Source organism: Patagioenas fasciata, chromosome 2 (genome assembly GCF_037038585.1).
Source record: "Patagioenas fasciata isolate bPatFas1 chromosome 2, bPatFas1.hap1, whole genome shotgun sequence".
NCBI lineage: Eukaryota > Metazoa > Chordata > Aves > Columbiformes > Columbidae > Patagioenas > Patagioenas fasciata.
This window is the reverse complement of record NC_092521.1, coordinates 104,818,309-104,839,602: the sequence shown is the minus strand read 5'-3', so window position 1 is coordinate 104,839,602 and position 21,294 is coordinate 104,818,309.

The following is a 21,294-nucleotide window of genomic DNA, read 5'->3' as shown; positions in this document are numbered from 1 at the left end:
GCTGCCTCTATGCAGACGTCTCCACAGAGCCACTTCTGAATGCCCCGCAGCCCAGGACTGAATGGATACACTAACAAGTGCACCGGTGTGAGCAACCACATATGCAGAAGGACGTCTTTCATCTCACAGAAGCGCGAACGTCTTGGCGTTCAAGCACATGGCAGAAACAAGGCGTGAACAGATGCGCTGCTGCTATTTTCTCCGTTCGGCATGCTTCGTTGTAGCTCTCTTGCCGGTCGCCGGCTTAGCGGCTTGCTTTGCGCGACTAGGTCTGCGGAGAGAAGGAGATAGCGCCGGAAACCTTGCCTTTTGCCTTCTTCGGCGCTGGAACCTGGTTGCTGCGCCTTCTCTTTGTCCATGTGCACACACACGATTCCTCAGCGAAAACCATGCAGAAACCTTACCTCGAGCACCCAGGGATGTGCACCCAGCACCACGTGCACGCACACGCAGCTAGAGAAAAGCACCTACCTTTTCACACACTGATGCCTAAGCAAACGCGTGGCCACACACACGCACACATCCGCAAGCGCGCCTACTCCCATCTATTGAGGGAAAGACGGACGAGCAACGTCCTGACAGGCTTGAGGGGAAAAACGTCCGTTGATGGTTGGCGTACTGCACGCCCGCCTACGGGGCTGCAGGGGAATCCACATTTGGAAGGTACCTGAAGATGTGTGCCTGTTCTTGGAGCTCCGCTAGTAGGGTAGCAAAGACACTCGTAGGCAGTACTGAATGCTGCTCCGTGCTACTTCTCCTCCGCTGGCAAATGCTTCACAGTCGCCCGAGGAAAGACGTTTAACAATCGATCTCCAAGAGAAACGAAACACATGATGCCATAAGGCGAAAGAATAGCAGGGCATCTCTTCACAAGCTTGTCCCTGATCTATAGCTGAGGGCAAACACTTGTGTGCTTGTGGGAGAGCCTGTGTCTTTCCTGGAAGCGTTTGGGAGTTTTGCTCAGACGCGTGTTTCCTCAAGTTCAAGAATCAAGATCTAGGATACCTGCAGACAGGTGCCTGTTTGTGTGGAGACAGTCTGTTTGAAACTGTGTTCCTCAGCGCCCGCTCTTTCTCCCCGTCGCTCCACACGCCTGGGAGTCCCTTTCTTTCTCTCCACAAGCACGTGTGTTGACTTCGTCGCACATGTGCATCTGCACAAGCGTTGAGCTCAGCAGAGTGTGTCTCTTGACACTTGATGTGCGTTGGCTGTGTCTGCGTGCTCCAGTGAAGAGAGAAACGGGAAATCATCTTGGTAGAGGCAACAAAGCAAAAGCGAGGCAGGATTGACATCTGCTCAACAGAGACGGATTCCCTGCGCTGACACAGTTCACAGTTACACGAGAAGCAATCTGAGCGGTCCATCGACCGGAGACGTGTTTCCCAAGAGGTCGTTTAGCGAGTGAACAGCAGTGTGCGCGACTTTCAGGATAGTGCGTGGAAAGTGCCAGAATCACCAGAGCATCTGTGCAAAAGCTGCTGCCTCTGTGACCGCATTGAGGCACGTTCCCGTGTCTGCGAGTATATAGACGGCTCTTTCGCGTTCGCTCCGAGGGAAACGGTCCGCTATTGCTTCTGTGCGTACAGACGCGATTCCCTTGTCTCTTGCGAACACAGGGAACTCTGTGCATCCAAATCTACAGGCTAAGGACGCGTCTGCATATGTTTTGGTGAACAATCGAGTGTGCGTGTTCTGACAGCTGCCTCTATGCAGACGTCTCCACAGAGCCACTTCTGAATGCCCCGCAGCCCAGGACTGAATGGATACACTAACAAGTGCACCGGTGTGAGCAACCACATATGCAGAAGGACGTCTTTCATCTCACAGAAGCGCGAACGTCTTGGCGTTCAAGCACATGGCAGAAACAAGGCGTGAACAGATGAGCTGCTGCTATTTTCTCCGTTCGGCATGCTTCGTTGTAGCTCTCTTGCCGGTCGCCGGCTTAGCGGCTTGCTTTGCGCGACTAGGACTGGGGAGTGAAGGAGATAGCGCCGGAAACCTTGCCTTTTGCCTTCTTCGGCGCTGGAACCTGGTTGCTGCGCCTTCTCTTTGTCCATGTGCACACACACGATTCCTCAGCGAAAACCATGCAGAAACCTTACCTCGAGCACCCAGGGATGTGCACCCAGCACCACGTGCACGCACACGCAGCTAGAGAAAAGCACCTACCTTTTCACACACTGATGCCTAAGCAAACGCGTGGCCACACACACGCACACATCCGCAAGCGCGCCTACTCCCATCTATTGAGGGAAAGACGGACGAGCAACGTCCTGACAGGCTTGAGGGGAAAAACGTCCGTTGATGGTTGGCGTACTGCACGCCCGCCTACGGGGCTGCAGGGGAATCCACATTTGGAAGGTACCTGAAGATGTGTGCCTGTTCTTGGAGCTCCGCTAGTAGGGTAGCAAAGACACTCGTAGGCAGTACTGAATGCTGCTCCGTGCTACTTCTCCTCCGCTGGCAAATGCTTCACAGTCGCCCGAGGAAAGACGTTTAACAATCGATCTCCAAGAGAAACGAAACACATGATGCCATAAGGCGAAAGAATAGCAGGGCATCTCTTCACAAGCTTGTCCCTGATCTATAGCTGAGGGCAAACACTTGTGTGCTTGTGGGAGAGCCTGTGTCTTTCCTGGAAGCGTTTGGGAGTTTTGCTCAGACGCGTGTTTCCTCAAGTTCAAGAATCAAGATCTAGGATACCTGCAGACAGGTGCCTGTTTGTGTGGAGACAGTCTGTTTGAAACTGTGTTCCTCAGCGCCCGCTCTTTCTCCCCGTCGCTCCACACGCCTGGGAGTCCCTTTCTTTCTCTCCACAAGCACGTGTGTTGACTTCGTCGCACATGTGCATCTGCACAAGCGTTGAGCTCAGCAGAGTGTGTCTCTTGACACTTGATGTGCGTTGGCTGTGTCTGCGTGCTCCAGTGAAGAGAGAAACGGGAAATCATCTTGGTAGAGGCAACAAAGCAAAAGCGAGGCAGGATTGACATCTGCTCAACAGAGACGGATTCCCTGCGCTGACACAGTTCACAGTTACACGAGAAGCAATCTGAGCGGTCCATCGACCGGAGACGTGTTTCCCAAGAGGTCGTTTAGCGAGTGAACAGCAGTGTGCGCGACTTTCAGGAGTGTGCGTGGAAAGTGCCAGAATCACCAGAGCATCTGTGCAAAAGCTGCTGCCTCTGTGACCGCATTGAGGCACGTTCCCGTGTCTGCGAGTATATAGACGGCTCTTTCGCGTTCGCTCCGAGGGAAACGGTCCGCTATTGCTTCTGTGCGTACAGACGCGATTCCCTTGTCTCTTGCGAACACAGGGAACTCTGTGCATCCAAATCTACAGGCTAAGGACGCGTCTGCATATGTTTTGGTGAACAATCGAGTGTGCGTGTTCTGACAGCTGCCTCTATGCAGACGTCTCCACAGAGCCACTTCTGAATGCCCCGCAGCCCAGGACTGAATGGATACACTAACAAGTGCACCGGTGTGAGCAACCACATATGCAGAAGGACGTCTTTCATCTCACAGAAGCGCGAACGTCTTGGCGTTCAAGCACATGGCAGAAACAAGGCGTGAACAGATGCGCTGCTGCTATTTTCTCCGTTCGGCATGCTTCGTTGTAGCTCTCTTGCCGGTCGCCGGCTTAGCGGCTTGCTTTGCGCGACTAGGTCTGCGGAGAGAAGGAGATAGCGCCGGAAACCTTGCCTTTTGCCTTCTTCGGCGCTGGAACCTGGTTGCTGCGCCTTCTCTTTGTCCATGTGCACACACACGATTCCTCAGCGAAAACCATGCAGAAACCTTACCTCGAGCACCCAGGGATGTGCACCCAGCACCACGTGCACGCACACGCAGCTAGAGAAAAGCACCTACCTTTTCACACACTGATGCCTAAGCAAACGCGTGGCCACACACACGCACACATCCGCAAGCGCGCCTACTCCCATCTATTGAGGGAAAGACGGACGAGCAACGTCCTGACAGGCTTGAGGGGAAAAACGTCCGTTGATGGTTGGCGTACTGCACGCCCGCCTACGGGGCTGCAGGGGAATCCACATTTGGAAGGTACCTGAAGATGTGTGCCTGTTCTTGGAGCTCCGCTAGTAGGGTAGCAAAGACACTCGTAGGCAGTACTGAATGCTGCTCCGTGCTACTTCTCCTCCGCTGGCAAATGCTTCACAGTCGCCCGAGGAAAGACGTTTAACAATCGATCTCCAAGAGAAACGAAACACATGATGCCATAAGGCGAAAGAATAGCAGGGCATCTCTTCACAAGCTTGTCCCTGATGTATACCTGAGGGCAAACACTTGTGTGCTTGTGGGAGAGCCTGTGTCTTTCCTGGAAGCGTTTGGGAGTTTTGCTCAGACGCGTGTTTCCTCAAGTTCAAGAATCAAGATCTAGGATACCTGCAGACAGGTGCCTGTTTGTGTGGAGACAGTCTGTTTGAAACTGTGTTCCTCAGCGCCCGCTCTTTCTCCCCGTCGCTCCACACGCCTGGGAGTCCCTTTCTTTCTCTCCACAAGCACGTGTGTTGACTTCGTCGCACATGTGCATCTGCACAAGCGTTGAGCTCAGCAGAGCGTGTCTCTTGACACTTGATGTGCGTTGGCTGTGTCTGCGTGCTCCAGTGAAGAGAGAAACGGGAAATCATCTTGGTAGAGGCAACAAAGCAAAAGCGAGGCAGGATTGACATCTGCTCAACAGAGACGGATTCCCTGCGCTGACACAGTTCACAGTTACACGAGAAGCAATCTGAGCGGTCCATCGACCGGAGACGTGTTTCCCAAGAGGTCGTTTAGCGAGTGAACAGCAGTGTGCGCGACTTTCAGGAGTGTGCGTGGAAAGTGCCAGAATCACCAGAGCATCTGTGCAAAAGCTGCTGCCTCTGTGACCGCATTGAGGCACGTTCCCGTGTCTGCGAGTATATAGACGGCTCTTTCGCGTTCGCTCCGAGGGAAACGGTCCGCTATTGCTTCTGTGCGTACAGACGCGATTCCCTTGTCTCTTGCGAACACAGGGAACTCTGTGCATCCAAATCTACAGGCTAAGGACGCGTCTGCATATGTTTTGGTGAACAATCGAGTGTGCGTGTTCTGACAGCTGCCTCTATGCAGACGTCTCCACAGAGCCACTTCTGAATGCCCCGCAGCCCAGGACTGAATGGATACACTAACAAGTGCACCGGTGTGAGCAACCACATATGCAGAAGGACGTCTTTCATCTCACAGAAGCGCGAACGTCTTGGCGTTCAAGCACATGGCAGAAACAAGGTGTGAACAGATGAGCTGCTGCTATTTTCTCCGTTCGGCATGCTTCGTTGTAGCTCTCTTGCCGGTCGCCGGCTTAGCGGCTTGCTTTGCGCGACTAGGACTGGGGAGTGAAGGAGATAGCGCCGGAAACCTTGCCTTTTGCCTTCTTCGGCGCTGGAACCTGGTTGCTGCGCCTTCTCTTTGTCCATGTGCACACACACGATTCCTCAGCGAAAACCATGCAGAAACCTTACCTCGAGCACCCAGGGATGTGCACCCAGCACCACGTGCACGCACACGCAGCTAGAGAAAAGCACCTACCTTTTCACACACTGATGCCTAAGCAAACGCGTGGCCACACACACGCACACATCCGCAAGCGCGCCTACTCCCATCTATTGAGGGAAAGACGGACGAGCAACGTCCTGACAGGCTTGAGGGGAAAAACGTCCGTTGATGGTTGGCGTACTGCACGCCCGCCTACGGGGCTGCAGGGGAATCCACATTTGGAAGGTACCTGAAGATGTGTGCCTGTTCTTGGAGCTCCGCTAGTAGGGTAGCAAAGACACTCGTAGGCAGTACTGAATGCTGCTCCGTGCTACTTCTCCTCCGCTGGCAAATGCTTCACAGTCGCCCGAGGAAAGACGTTTAACAATCGATCTCCAAGAGAAACGAAACACATGATGCCATAAGGCGAAAGAATAGCAGGGCATCTCTTCACAAGCTTGTCCCTGATCTGTAGCTGAGGGCAAACACTTGTGTGCTTGTGGGAGAGCCTGTGTCTTTCCTGGAAGCGTTTGGGAGTTTTGCTCAGACGCGTGTTTCCTCAAGTTCAAGAATCAAGATCTAGGATACCTGCAGACAGGTGCCTGTTTGTGTGGAGACAGTCTGTTTGAAACTGTGTTCCTCAGCGCCCGCTCTTTCTCCCCGTCGCTCCACACGCCTGGGAGTCCCTTTCTTTCTCTCCACAAGCACGTGTGTTGACTTCGTCGCACATGTGCATCTGCACAAGCGTTGAGCTCAGCAGAGTGTGTCTCTTGACACTTGATGTGCGTTGGCTGTGTCTGCGTGCTCCAGTGAAGAGAGAAACGGGAAATCATCTTGGTAGAGGCAACAAAGCAAAAGCGAGGCAGGATTGACATCTGCTCAACAGAGACGGATTCCCTGCGCTGACACAGTTCACAGTTACACGAGAAGCAATCTGAGCGGTCCATCGACCGGAGACGTGTTTCCCAAGAGGTCGTTTAGCGAGTGAACAGCAGTGTGCGCGACTTTCAGGAGTGTGCGTGGAAAGTGCCAGAATCACCAGAGCATCTGTGCAAAAGCTGCTGCCTCTGTGACCGCATTGAGGCACGTTCCCGTGTCTGCGAGTATATAGACGGCTCTTTCGCGTTCGCTCCGAGGGAAACGGTCCGCTATTGCTTCTGTGCGTACAGACGCGATTCCCTTGTCTCTTGCGAACACAGGGAACTCTGTGCATCCAAATCTACAGGCTAAGGACGCGTCTGCATATGTTTTGGTGAACAATCGAGTGTGCGTGTTCTGACAGCTGCCTCTATGCAGACGTCTCCACAGAGCCACTTCTGAATGCCCCGCAGCCCAGGACTGAATGGATACACTAACAAGTGCACCGGTGTGAGCAACCACATATGCAGAAGGACGTCTTTCATCTCACAGAAGCGCGAACGTCTTGGCGTTCAAGCACATGGCAGAAACAAGGTGTGAACAGATGCGCTGCTGCTATTTTCTCCGTTCGGCATGCTTCGTTGTAGCTCTCTTGCCGGTCGCCGGCTTAGCGGCTTGCTTTGCGCGACTAGGACTGGGGAGTGAAGGAGATAGCGCCGGAAACCTTGCCTTTTGCCTTCTTCGGCGCTGGAACCTGGTTGCTGCGCCTTCTCTTTGTCCATGTGCACACACACGATTCCTCAGCGAAAACCATGCAGAAACCTTACCTCGAGCACCCAGGGATGTGCACCCAGCACCACGTGCACGCACACGCAGCTAGAGAAAAGCACCTACCTTTTCACACACTGATGCCTAAGCAAACGCGTGGCCACACACACGCACACATCCGCAAGCGCGCCTACTCCCATCTATTGAGGGAAAGACGGACGAGCAACGTCCTGACAGGCTTGAGGGGAAAAACGTCCGTTGATGGTTGGCGTACTGCACGCCCGCCTACGGGGCTGCAGGGGAATCCACATTTGGAAGGTACCTGAAGATGTGTGCCTGTTCTTGGAGCTCCGCTAGTAGGGTAGCAAAGACACTCGTAGGCAGTACTGAATGCTGCTCCGTGCTACTTCTCCTCCGCTGGCAAATGCTTCACAGTCGCCCGAGGAAAGACGTTTAACAATCGATCTCCAAGAGAAACGAAACACATGATGCCATAAGGCGAAAGAATAGCAGGGCATCTCTTCACAAGCTTGTCCCTGATCTATAGCTGAGGGCAAACACTTGTGTGCTTGTGGGAGAGCCTGTGTCTTTCCTGGAAGCGTTTGGGAGTTTTGCTCAGACGCGTGTTTCCTCAAGTTCAAGAATCAAGATCTAGGATACCTGCAGACAGGTGCCTGTTTGTGTGGAGACAGTCTGTTTGAAACTGTGTTCCTCAGCGCCCGCTCTTTCTCCCCGTCGCTCCACACGCCTGGGAGTCCCTTTCTTTCTCTCCACAAGCACGTGTGTTGACTTCGTCGCACATGTGCATCTGCACAAGCGTTGAGCTCAGCAGAGTGTGTCTCTTGACACTTGATGTGCGTTGGCTGTGTCTGCGTGCTCCAGTGAAGAGAGAAACGGGAAATCATCTTGGTAGAGGCAACAAAGCAAAAGCGAGGCAGGATTGACATCTGCTCAACAGAGACGGATTCCCTGCGCTGACACAGTTCACAGTTACACGAGAAGCAATCTGAGCGGTCCATCGACCGGAGACGTGTTTCCCAAGAGGTCGTTTAGCGAGTGAACAGCAGTGTGCGCGACTTTCAGGATAGTGCGTGGAAAGTGCCAGAATCACCAGAGCATCTGTGCAAAAGCTGCTGCCTCTGTGACCGCATTGAGGCACGTTCCCGTGTCTGCGAGTATATAGACGGCTCTTTCGCGTTCGCTCCGAGGGAAACGGTCCGCTATTGCTTCTGTGCGTACAGACGCGATTCCCTTGTCTCTTGCGAACACAGGGAACTCTGTGCATCCAAATCTACAGGCTAAGGACGCGTCTGCATATGTTTTGGTGAACAATCGAGTGTGCGTGTTCTGACAGCTGCCTCTATGCAGACGTCTCCACAGAGCCACTTCTGAATGCCCCGCAGCCCAGGACTGAATGGATACACTAACAAGTGCACCGGTGTGAGCAACCACATATGCAGAAGGACGTCTTTCATCTCACAGAAGCGCGAACGTCTTGGCGTTCAAGCACATGGCAGAAACAAGGCGTGAACAGATGAGCTGCTGCTATTTTCTCCGTTCGGCATGCTTCGTTGTAGCTCTCTTGCCGGTCGCCGGCTTAGCGGCTTGCTTTGCGCGACTAGGACTGGGGAGTGAAGGAGATAGCGCCGGAAACCTTGCCTTTTGCCTTCTTCGGCGCTGGAACCTGGTTGCTGCGCCTTCTCTTTGTCCATGTGCACACACACGATTCCTCAGCGAAAACCATGCAGAAACCTTACCTCGAGCACCCAGGGATGTGCACCCAGCACCACGTGCACGCACACGCAGCTAGAGAAAAGCACCTACCTTTTCACACACTGATGCCTAAGCAAACGCGTGGCCACACACACGCACACATCCGCAAGCGCGCCTACTCCCATCTATTGAGGGAAAGACGGACGAGCAACGTCCTGACAGGCTTGAGGGGAAAAACGTCCGTTGATGGTTGGCGTACTGCACGCCCGCCTACGGGGCTGCAGGGGAATCCACATTTGGAAGGTACCTGAAGATGTGTGCCTGTTCTTGGAGCTCCGCTAGTAGGGTAGCAAAGACACTCGTAGGCAGTACTGAATGCTGCTCCGTGCTACTTCTCCTCCGCTGGCAAATGCTTCACAGTCGCCCGAGGAAAGACGTTTAACAATCGATCTCCAAGAGAAACGAAACACATGATGCCATAAGGCGAAAGAATAGCAGGGCATCTCTTCACAAGCTTGTCCCTGATCTATAGCTGAGGGCAAACACTTGTGTGCTTGTGGGAGAGCCTGTGTCTTTCCTGGAAGCGTTTGGGAGTTTTGCTCAGACGCGTGTTTCCTCAAGTTCAAGAATCAAGATCTAGGATACCTGCAGACAGGTGCCTGTTTGTGTGGAGACAGTCTGTTTGAAACTGTGTTCCTCAGCGCCCGCTCTTTCTCCCCGTCGCTCCACACGCCTGGGAGTCCCTTTCTTTCTCTCCACAAGCACGTGTGTTGACTTCGTCGCACATGTGCATCTGCACAAGCGTTGAGCTCAGCAGAGTGTGTCTCTTGACACTTGATGTGCGTTGGCTGTGTCTGCGTGCTCCAGTGAAGAGAGAAACGGGAAATCATCTTGGTAGAGGCAACAAAGCAAAAGCGAGGCAGGATTGACATCTGCTCAACAGAGACGGATTCCCTGCGCTGACACAGTTCACAGTTACACGAGAAGCAATCTGAGCGGTCCATCGACCGGAGACGTGTTTCCCAAGAGGTCGTTTAGCGAGTGAACAGCAGTGTGCGCGACTTTCAGGAGTGTGCGTGGAAAGTGCCAGAATCACCAGAGCATCTGTGCAAAAGCTGCTGCCTCTGTGACCGCATTGAGGCACGTTCCCGTGTCTGCGAGTATATAGACGGCTCTTTCGCGTTCGCTCCGAGGGAAACGGTCCGCTATTGCTTCTGTGCGTACAGACGCGATTCCCTTGTCTCTTGCGAACACAGGGAACTCTGTGCATCCAAATCTACAGGCTAAGGACGCGTCTGCATATGTTTTGGTGAACAATCGAGTGTGCGTGTTCTGACAGCTGCCTCTATGCAGACGTCTCCACAGAGCCACTTCTGAATGCCCCGCAGCCCAGGACTGAATGGATACACTAACAAGTGCACCGGTGTGAGCAACCACATATGCAGAAGGACGTCTTTCATCTCACAGAAGCGCGAACGTCTTGGCGTTCAAGCACATGGCAGAAACAAGGCGTGAACAGATGCGCTGCTGCTATTTTCTCCGTTCGGCATGCTTCGTTGTAGCTCTCTTGCCGGTCGCCGGCTTAGCGGCTTGCTTTGCGCGACTAGGTCTGCGGAGAGAAGGAGATAGCGCCGGAAACCTTGCCTTTTGCCTTCTTCGGCGCTGGAACCTGGTTGCTGCGCCTTCTCTTTGTCCATGTGCACACACACGATTCCTCAGCGAAAACCATGCAGAAACCTTACCTCGAGCACCCAGGGATGTGCACCCAGCACCACGTGCACGCACACGCAGCTAGAGAAAAGCACCTACCTTTTCACACACTGATGCCTAAGCAAACGCGTGGCCACACACACGCACACATCCGCAAGCGCGCCTACTCCCATCTATTGAGGGAAAGACGGACGAGCAACGTCCTGACAGGCTTGAGGGGAAAAACGTCCGTTGATGGTTGGCGTACTGCACGCCCGCCTACGGGGCTGCAGGGGAATCCACATTTGGAAGGTACCTGAAGATGTGTGCCTGTTCTTGGAGCTCCGCTAGTAGGGTAGCAAAGACACTCGTAGGCAGTACTGAATGCTGCTCCGTGCTACTTCTCCTCCGCTGGCAAATGCTTCACAGTCGCCCGAGGAAAGACGTTTAACAATCGATCTCCAAGAGAAACGAAACACATGATGCCATAAGGCGAAAGAATAGCAGGGCATCTCTTCACAAGCTTGTCCCTGATCTATAGCTGAGGGCAAACACTTGTGTGCTTGTGGGAGAGCCTGTGTCTTTCCTGGAAGCGTTTGGGAGTTTTGCTCAGACGCGTGTTTCCTCAAGTTCAAGAATCAAGATCTAGGATACCTGCAGACAGGTGCCTGTTTGTGTGGAGACAGTCTGTTTGAAACTGTGTTCCTCAGCGCCCGCTCTTTCTCCCCGTCGCTCCACACGCCTGGGAGTCCCTTTCTTTCTCTCCACAAGCACGTGTGTTGACTTCGTCGCACATGTGCATCTGCACAAGCGTTGAGCTCAGCAGAGTGTGTCTCTTGACACTTGATGTGCGTTGGCTGTGTCTGCGTGCTCCAGTGAAGAGAGAAACGGGAAATCATCTTGGTAGAGGCAACAAAGCAAAAGCGAGGCAGGATTGACATCTGCTCAACAGAGACGGATTCCCTGCGCTGACACAGTTCACAGTTACACGAGAAGCAATCTGAGCGGTCCATCGACCGGAGACGTGTTTCCCAAGAGGTCGTTTAGTGAGTGAACAGCAGTGTGCGCGACTTTCAGGATAGTGCGTGGAAAGTGCCAGAATCACCAGAGCATCTGTGCAAAAGCTGCTGCCTCTGTGACCGCATTGAGGCACGTTCCCGTGTCTGCGAGTATATAGACGGCTCTTTCGCGTTCGCTCCGAGGGAAACGGTCCGCTATTGCTTCTGTGCGTACAGACGCGATTCCCTTGTCTCTTGCGAACACAGGGAACTCTGTGCATCCAAATCTACAGGCTAAGGACGCGTCTGCATATGTTTTGGTGAACAATCGAGTGTGCGTGTTCTGACAGCTGCCTCTATGCAGACGTCTCCACAGAGCCACTTCTGAATGCCCCGCAGCCCAGGACTGAATGGATACACTAACAAGTGCACCGGTGTGAGCAACCACATATGCAGAAGGACGTCTTTCATCTCACAGAAGCGCGAACGTCTTGGCGTTCAAGCACATGGCAGAAACAAGGCGTGAACAGATGAGCTGCTGCTATTTTCTCCGTTCGGCATGCTTCGTTGTAGCTCTCTTGCCGGTCGCCGGCTTAGCGGCTTGCTTTGCGCGACTAGGACTGGGGAGTGAAGGAGATAGCGCCGGAAACCTTGCCTTTTGCCTTCTTCGGCGCTGGAACCTGGTTGCTGCGCCTTCTCTTTGTCCATGTGCACACACACGATTCCTCAGCGAAAACCATGCAGAAACCTTACCTCGAGCACCCAGGGATGTGCACCCAGCACCACGTGCACGCACACGCAGCTAGAGAAAAGCACCTACCTTTTCACACACTGATGCCTAAGCAAACGCGTGGCCACACACACGCACACATCCGCAAGCGCGCCTACTCCCATCTATTGAGGGAAAGACGGACGAGCAACGTCCTGACAGGCTTGAGGGGAAAAACGTCCGTTGATGGTTGGCGTACTGCACGCCCGCCTACGGGGCTGCAGGGGAATCCACATTTGGAAGGTACCTGAAGATGTGTGCCTGTTCTTGGAGCTCCGCTAGTAGGGTAGCAAAGACACTCGTAGGCAGTACTGAATGCTGCTCCGTGCTACTTCTCCTCCGCTGGCAAATGCTTCACAGTCGCCCGAGGAAAGACGTTTAACAATCGATCTCCAAGAGAAACGAAACACATGATGCCATAAGGCGAAAGAATAGCAGGGCATCTCTTCACAAGCTTGTCCCTGATGTATACCTGAGGGCAAACACTTGTGTGCTTGTGGGAGAGCCTGTGTCTTTCCTGGAAGCGTTTGGGAGTTTTGCTCAGACGCGTGTTTCCTCAAGTTCAAGAATCAAGATCTAGGATACCTGCAGACAGGTGCCTGTTTGTGTGGAGACAGTCTGTTTGAAACTGTGTTCCTCAGCGCCCGCTCTTTCTCCCCGTCGCTCCACACGCCTGGGAGTCCCTTTCTTTCTCTCCACAAGCACGTGTGTTGACTTCGTCGCACATGTGCATCTGCACAAGCGTTGAGCTCAGCAGAGCGTGTCTCTTGACACTTGATGTGCGTTGGCTGTGTCTGCGTGCTCCAGTGAAGAGAGAAACGGGAAATCATCTTGGTAGAGGCAACAAAGCAAAAGCGAGGCAGGATTGACATCTGCTCAACAGAGACGGATTCCCTGCGCTGACACAGTTCACAGTTACACGAGAAGCAATCTGAGCGGTCCATCGACCGGAGACGTGTTTCCCAAGAGGTCGTTTAGCGAGTGAACAGCAGTGTGCGCGACTTTCAGGAGTGTGCGTGGAAAGTGCCAGAATCACCAGAGCATCTGTGCAAAAGCTGCTGCCTCTGTGACCGCATTGAGGCACGTTCCCGTGTCTGCGAGTATATAGACGGCTCTTTCGCGTTCGCTCCGAGGGAAACGGTCCGCTATTGCTTCTGTGCGTACAGACGCGATTCCCTTGTCTCTTGCGAACACAGGGAACTCTGTGCATCCAAATCTACAGGCTAAGGACGCGTCTGCATATGTTTTGGTGAACAATCGAGTGTGCGTGTTCTGACAGCTGCCTCTATGCAGACGTCTCCACAGAGCCACTTCTGAATGCCCCGCAGCCCAGGACTGAATGGATACACTAACAAGTGCACCGGTGTGAGCAACCACATATGCAGAAGGACGTCTTTCATCTCACAGAAGCGCGAACGTCTTGGCGTTCAAGCACATGGCAGAAACAAGGTGTGAACAGATGAGCTGCTGCTATTTTCTCCGTTCGGCATGCTTCGTTGTAGCTCTCTTGCCGGTCGCCGGCTTAGCGGCTTGCTTTGCGCGACTAGGACTGGGGAGTGAAGGAGATAGCGCCGGAAACCTTGCCTTTTGCCTTCTTCGGCGCTGGAACCTGGTTGCTGCGCCTTCTCTTTGTCCATGTGCACACACACGATTCCTCAGCGAAAACCATGCAGAAACCTTACCTCGAGCACCCAGGGATGTGCACCCAGCACCACGTGCACGCACACGCAGCTAGAGAAAAGCACCTACCTTTTCACACACTGATGCCTAAGCAAACGCGTGGCCACACACACGCACACATCCGCAAGCGCGCCTACTCCCATCTATTGAGGGAAAGACGGACGAGCAACGTCCTGACAGGCTTGAGGGGAAAAACGTCCGTTGATGGTTGGCGTACTGCACGCCCGCCTACGGGGCTGCAGGGGAATCCACATTTGGAAGGTACCTGAAGATGTGTGCCTGTTCTTGGAGCTCCGCTAGTAGGGTAGCAAAGACACTCGTAGGCAGTACTGAATGCTGCTCCGTGCTACTTCTCCTCCGCTGGCAAATGCTTCACAGTCGCCCGAGGAAAGACGTTTAACAATCGATCTCCAAGAGAAACGAAACACATGATGCCATAAGGCGAAAGAATAGCAGGGCATCTCTTCACAAGCTTGTCCCTGATCTGTAGCTGAGGGCAAACACTTGTGTGCTTGTGGGAGAGCCTGTGTCTTTCCTGGAAGCGTTTGGGAGTTTTGCTCAGACGCGTGTTTCCTCAAGTTCAAGAATCAAGATCTAGGATACCTGCAGACAGGTGCCTGTTTGTGTGGAGACAGTCTGTTTGAAACTGTGTTCCTCAGCGCCCGCTCTTTCTCCCCGTCGCTCCACACGCCTGGGAGTCCCTTTCTTTCTCTCCACAAGCACGTGTGTTGACTTCGTCGCACATGTGCATCTGCACAAGCGTTGAGCTCAGCAGAGTGTGTCTCTTGACACTTGATGTGCGTTGGCTGTGTCTGCGTGCTCCAGTGAAGAGAGAAACGGGAAATCATCTTGGTAGAGGCAACAAAGCAAAAGCGAGGCAGGATTGACATCTGCTCAACAGAGACGGATTCCCTGCGCTGACACAGTTCACAGTTACACGAGAAGCAATCTGAGCGGTCCATCGACCGGAGACGTGTTTCCCAAGAGGTCGTTTAGCGAGTGAACAGCAGTGTGCGCGACTTTCAGGAGTGTGCCTGGAAAGTGCCAGAATCACCAGAGCATCTGTGCAAAAGCTGCTGCCTCTGTGACCGCATTGAGGCACGTTCCCGTGTCTGCGAGTATATAGACGGCTCTTTCGCGTTCGCTCCGAGGGAAACGGTCCGCTATTGCTTCTGTGCGTACAGACGCGATTCCCTTGTCTCTTGCGAACACAGGGAACTCTGTGCATCCAAATCTACAGGCTAAGGACGCGTCTGCATATGTTTTGGTGAACAATCGAGTGTGCGTGTTCTGACAGCTGCCTCTATGCAGACGTCTCCACAGAGCCACTTCTGAATGCCCCGCAGCCCAGGACTGAATGGATACACTAACAAGTGCACCGGTGTGAGCAACCACATATGCAGAAGGACGTCTTTCATCTCACAGAAGCGCGAACGTCTTGGCGTTCAAGCACATGGCAGAAACAAGGTGTGAACAGATGCGCTGCTGCTATTTTCTCCGTTCGGCATGCTTCGTTGTAGCTCTCTTGCCGGTCGCCGGCTTAGCGGCTTGCTTTGCGCGACTAGGACTGGGGAGTGAAGGAGATAGCGCCGGAAACCTTGCCTTTTGCCTTCTTCGGCGCTGGAACCTGGTTGCTGCGCCTTCTCTTTGTCCATGTGCACACACACGATTCCTCAGCGAAAACCATGCAGAAACCTTACCTCGAGCACCCAGGGATGTGCACCCAGCACCACGTGCACGCACACGCAGCTAGAGAAAAGCACCTACCTTTTCACACACTGATGCCTAAGCAAACGCGTGGCCACACACACGCACACATCCGCAAGCGCGCCTACTCCCATCTATTGAGGGAAAGACGGACGAGCAACGTCCTGACAGGCTTGAGGGGAAAAACGTCCGTTGATGGTTGGCGTACTGCACGCCCGCCTACGGGGCTGCAGGGGAATCCACATTTGGAAGGTACCTGAAGATGTGTGCCTGTTCTTGGAGCTCCGCTAGTAGGGTAGCAAAGACACTCGTAGGCAGTACTGAATGCTGCTCCGTGCTACTTCTCCTCCGCTGGCAAATGCTTCACAGTCGCCCGAGGAAAGACGTTTAACAATCGATCTCCAAGAGAAACGAAACACATGATGCCATAAGGCGAAAGAATAGCAGGGCATCTCTTCACAAGCTTGTCCCTGATCTATAGCTGAGGGCAAACACTTGTGTGCTTGTGGGAGAGCCTGTGTCTTTCCTGGAAGCGTTTGGGAGTTTTGCTCAGACGCGTGTTTCCTCAAGTTCAAGAATCAAGATCTAGGATACCTGCAGACAGGTGCCTGTTTGTGTGGAGACAGTCTGTTTGAAACTGTGTTCCTCAGCGCCCGCTCTTTCTCCCCGTCGCTCCACACGCCTGGGAGTCCCTTTCTTTCTCTCCACAAGCACGTGTGTTGACTTCGTCGCACATGTGCATCTGCACAAGCGTTGAGCTCAGCAGAGTGTGTCTCTTGACACTTGATGTGCGTTGGCTGTGTCTGCGTGCTCCAGTGAAGAGAGAAACGGGAAATCATCTTGGTAGAGGCAACAAAGCAAAAGCGAGGCAGGATTGACATCTGCTCAACAGAGACGGATTCCCTGCGCTGACACAGTTCACAGTTACACGAGAAGCAATCTGAGCGGTCCATCGACCGGAGACGTGTTTCCCAAGAGGTCGTTTAGCGAGTGAACAGCAGTGTGCGCGACTTTCAGGATAGTGCGTGGAAAGTGCCAGAATCACCAGAGCATCTGTGCAAAAGCTGCTGCCTCTGTGACCGCATTGAGGCACGTTCCCGTGTCTGCGAGTATATAGACGGCTCTTTCGCGTTCGCTCCGAGGGAAACGGTCCGCTATTGCTTCTGTGCGTACAGACGCGATTCCCTTGTCTCTTGCGAACACAGGGAACTCTGTGCATCCAAATCTACAGGCTAAGGACGCGTCTGCATATGTTTTGGTGAACAATCGAGTGTGCGTGTTCTGACAGCTGCCTCTATGCAGACGTCTCCACAGAGCCACTTCTGAATGCCCCGCAGCCCAGGACTGAATGGATACACTAACAAGTGCACCGGTGTGAGCAACCACATATGCAGAAGGACGTCTTTCATCTCACAGAAGCGCGAACGTCTTGGCGTTCAAGCACATGGCAGAAACAAGGCGTGAACAGATGAGCTGCTGCTATTTTCTCCGTTCGGCATGCTTCGTTGTAGCTCTCTTGCCGGTCGCCGGCTTAGCGGCTTGCTTTGCGCGACTAGGACTGGGGAGTGAAGGAGATAGCGCCGGAAACCTTGCCTTTTGCCTTCTTCGGCGCTGGAACCTGGTTGCTGCGCCTTCTCTTTGTCCATGTGCACACACACGATTCCTCAGCGAAAACCATGCAGAAACCTTACCTCGAGCACCCAGGGATGTGCACCCAGCACCACGTGCACGCACACGCAGCTAGAGAAAAGCACCTACCTTTTCACACACTGATGCCTAAGCAAACGCGTGGCCACACACACGCACACATCCGCAAGCGCGCCTACTCCCATCTATTGAGGGAAAGACGGACGAGCAACGTCCTGACAGGCTTGAGGGGAAAAACGTCCGTTGATGGTTGGCGTACTGCACGCCCGCCTACGGGGCTGCAGGGGAATCCACATTTGGAAGGTACCTGAAGATGTGTGCCTGTTCTTGGAGCTCCGCTAGTAGGGTAGCAAAGACACTCGTAGGCAGTACTGAATGCTGCTCCGTGCTACTTCTCCTCCGCTGGCAAATGCTTCACAGTCGCCCGAGGAAAGACGTTTAACAATCGATCTCCAAGAGAAACGAAACACATGATGCCATAAGGCGAAAGAATAGCAGGGCATCTCTTCACAAGCTTGTCCCTGATCTATAGCTGAGGGCAAACACTTGTGTGCTTGTGGGAGAGCCTGTGTCTTTCCTGGAAGCGTTTGGGAGTTTTGCTCAGACGCGTGTTTCCTCAAGTTCAAGAATCAAGATCTAGGATACCTGCAGACAGGTGCCTGTTTGTGTGGAGACAGTCTGTTTGAAACTGTGTTCCTCAGCGCCCGCTCTTTCTCCCCGTCGCTCCACACGCCTGGGAGTCCCTTTCTTTCTCTCCACAAGCACGTGTGTTGACTTCGTCGCACATGTGCATCTGCACAAGCGTTGAGCTCAGCAGAGTGTGTCTCTTGACACTTGATGTGCGTTGGCTGTGTCTGCGTGCTCCAGTGAAGAGAGAAACGGGAAATCATCTTGGTAGAGGCAACAAAGCAAAAGCGAGGCAGGATTGACATCTGCTCAACAGAGACGGATTCCCTGCGCTGACACAGTTCACAGTTACACGAGAAGCAATCTGAGCGGTCCATCGACCGGAGACGTGTTTCCCAAGAGGTCGTTTAGCGAGTGAACAGCAGTGTGCGCGACTTTCAGGAGTGTGCGTGGAAAGTGCCAGAATCACCAGAGCATCTGTGCAAAAGCTGCTGCCTCTGTGACCGCATTGAGGCACGTTCCCGTGTCTGCGAGTATATAGACGGCTCTTTCGCGTTCGCTCCGAGGGAAACGGTCCGCTATTGCTTCTGTGCGTACAGACGCGATTCCCTTGTCTCTTGCGAACACAGGGAACTCTGTGCATCCAAATCTACAGGCTAAGGACGCGTCTGCATATGTTTTGGTGAACAATCGAGTGTGCGTGTTCTGACAGCTGCCTCTATGCAGACGTCTCCACAGAGCCACTTCTGAATGCCCCGCAGCCCAGGACTGAATGGATACACTAACAAGTGCACCGGTGTGAGCAACCACATATGCAGAAGGACGTCTTTCATCTCACAGAAGCGCGAACGTCTTGGCGTTCAAGCACATGGCAGAAACAAGGCGTGAACAGATGCGCTGCTGCTATTTTCTCCGTTCGGCATGCTTCGTTGTAGCTCTCTTGCCGGTCGCCGGCTTAGCGGCTTGCTTTGCGCGACTAGGTCTGCGGAGAGAAGGAGATAGCGCCGGAAACCTTGCCTTTTGCCTTCTTCGGCGCTGGAACCTGGTTGCTGCGCCTTCTCTTTGTCCATGTGCACACACACGATTCCTCAGCGAAAACCATGCAGAAACCTTACCTCGAGCACCCAGGGATGTGCACCCAGCACCACGTGCACGCACACGCAGCTAGAGAAAAGCACCTACCTTTTCACACACTGATGCCTAAGCAAACGCGTGGCCACACACACGCACACATCCGCAAGCGCGCCTACTCCCATCTATTGAGGGAAAGACGGACGAGCAACGTCCTGACAGGCTTGAGGGGAAAAACGTCCGTTGATGGTTGGCGTACTGCACGCCCGCCTACGGGGCTGCAGGGGAATCCACATTTGGAAGGTACCTGAAGATGTGTGCCTGTTCTTGGAGCTCCGCTAGTAGGGTAGCAAAGACACTCGTAGGCAGTACTGAATGCTGCTCCGTGCTACTTCTCCTCCGCTGGCAAATGCTTCACAGTCGCCCGAGGAAAGACGTTTAACAATCGATCTCCAAGAGAAACGAAACACATGATGCCATAAGGCGAAAGAATAGCAGGGCATCTCTTCACAAGCTTGTCCCTGATCTATAGCTGAGGGCAAACACTTGTGTGCTTGTGGGAGAGCCTGTGTCTTTCCTGGAAGCGTTTGGGAGTTTTGCTCAGACGCGTGTTTCCTCAAGTTCAAGAATCAAGATCTAGGATACCTGCAGACAGGTGCCTGTTTGTGTGGAGACAGTCTGTTTGAAACTGTGTTCCTCAGCGCCCGCTCTTTCTCCCCGTCGCTCCACACGCCTGGGAGTCCCTTTCTTTCTCTCCACAAGCACGTGTGTTGACTTCGTCGCACATGTGCATCTGCACAAGCGTTGAGCTCAGCAGAGTGTGTCTCTTGACACTTGATGTGCGTTGGCTGTGTCTGCGTGCTCCAGTGAAGAGAGAAACGGGAAATCATCTTGGTAGAGGCAACAAAGCAAAAGCGAGGCAGGATTGACATCTGCTCAACAGAGACGGATTCCCTGCGCTGACACAGTTCACAGTTACACGAGAAGCAATCTGAGCGGTCCATCGACCGGAGACGTGTTTCCCAAGAGGTCGTTTAGCGAGTGAACAGCAGTGTGCGCGACTTTCAGGAGTGTGCGTGGAAAGTGCCAGAATCACCAGAGCATCTGTGCAAAAGCTGCTGCCTCTGTGACCGCATTGAGGCACGTTCCCGTGTCTGCGAGTATATAGACGGCTCTTTCGCGTTCGCTCCGAGGGAAACGGTCCGCTATTGCTTCTGTGCGTACAGACGCGATTCCCTTGTCTCTTGCGAACACAGGGAACTCTGTGCATCCAAATCTACAGGCTAAGGACGCGTCTGCATATGTTTTGGTGAACAATCGAGTGTGCGTGTTCTGACAGCTGCCTCTATGCAGACGTCTCCACAGAGCCACTTCTGAATGCCCCGCAGCCCAGGACTGAATGGATACACTAACAAGTGCACCGGTGTGAGCAACCACATATGCAGAAGGACGTCTTTCATCTCACAGAAGCGCGAACGTCTTGGCGTTCAAGCACATGGCAGAAACAAGGCGTGAACAGATGCGCTGCTGCTATTTTCTCCGTTCGGCATGCTTCGTTGTAGCTCTCTTGCCGGTCGCCGGCTTAGCGGCTTGCTTTGCGCGACTAGGTCTGCGGAGAGAAGGAGATAGCGCCGGAAACCTTGCCTTTTGCCTTCTTCGGCGCTGGAACCTGGTTGCTGCGCCTTCTCTTTGTCCATGTGCACACACACGATTCCTCAGCGAAAACCATGCAGAAACCTTACCTCGAGCACCCAGGGATGTGCACCCAGCACCACGTGCACGCACACGCAGCTAGAGAAAAGCACCTACCTTTTCACACACTGATGCCTAAGCAAACGCGTGGCCACACACACGCACACATCCGCAAGCGCGCCTACTCCCATCTATTGAGGGAAAGACGGACGAGCAACGTCCTGACAGGCTTGAGGGGAAAAACGTCCGTTGATGGTTGGCGTACTGCACGCCCGCCTACGGGGCTGCAGGGGAATCCACATTTGGAAGGTACCTGAAGATGTGTGCCTGTTCTTGGAGCTCCGCTAGTAGGGTAGCAAAGACACTCGTAGGCAGTACTGAATGCTGCTCCGTGCTACTTCTCCTCCGCTGGCAAATGCTTCACAGTCGCCCGAGGAAAGACGTTTAACAATCGATCTCCAAGAGAAACGAAACACATGATGCCATAAGGCGAAAGAATAGCAGGGCATCTCTTCACAAGCTTGTCCCTGATCTATAGCTGAGGGCAAACACTTGTGTGCTTGT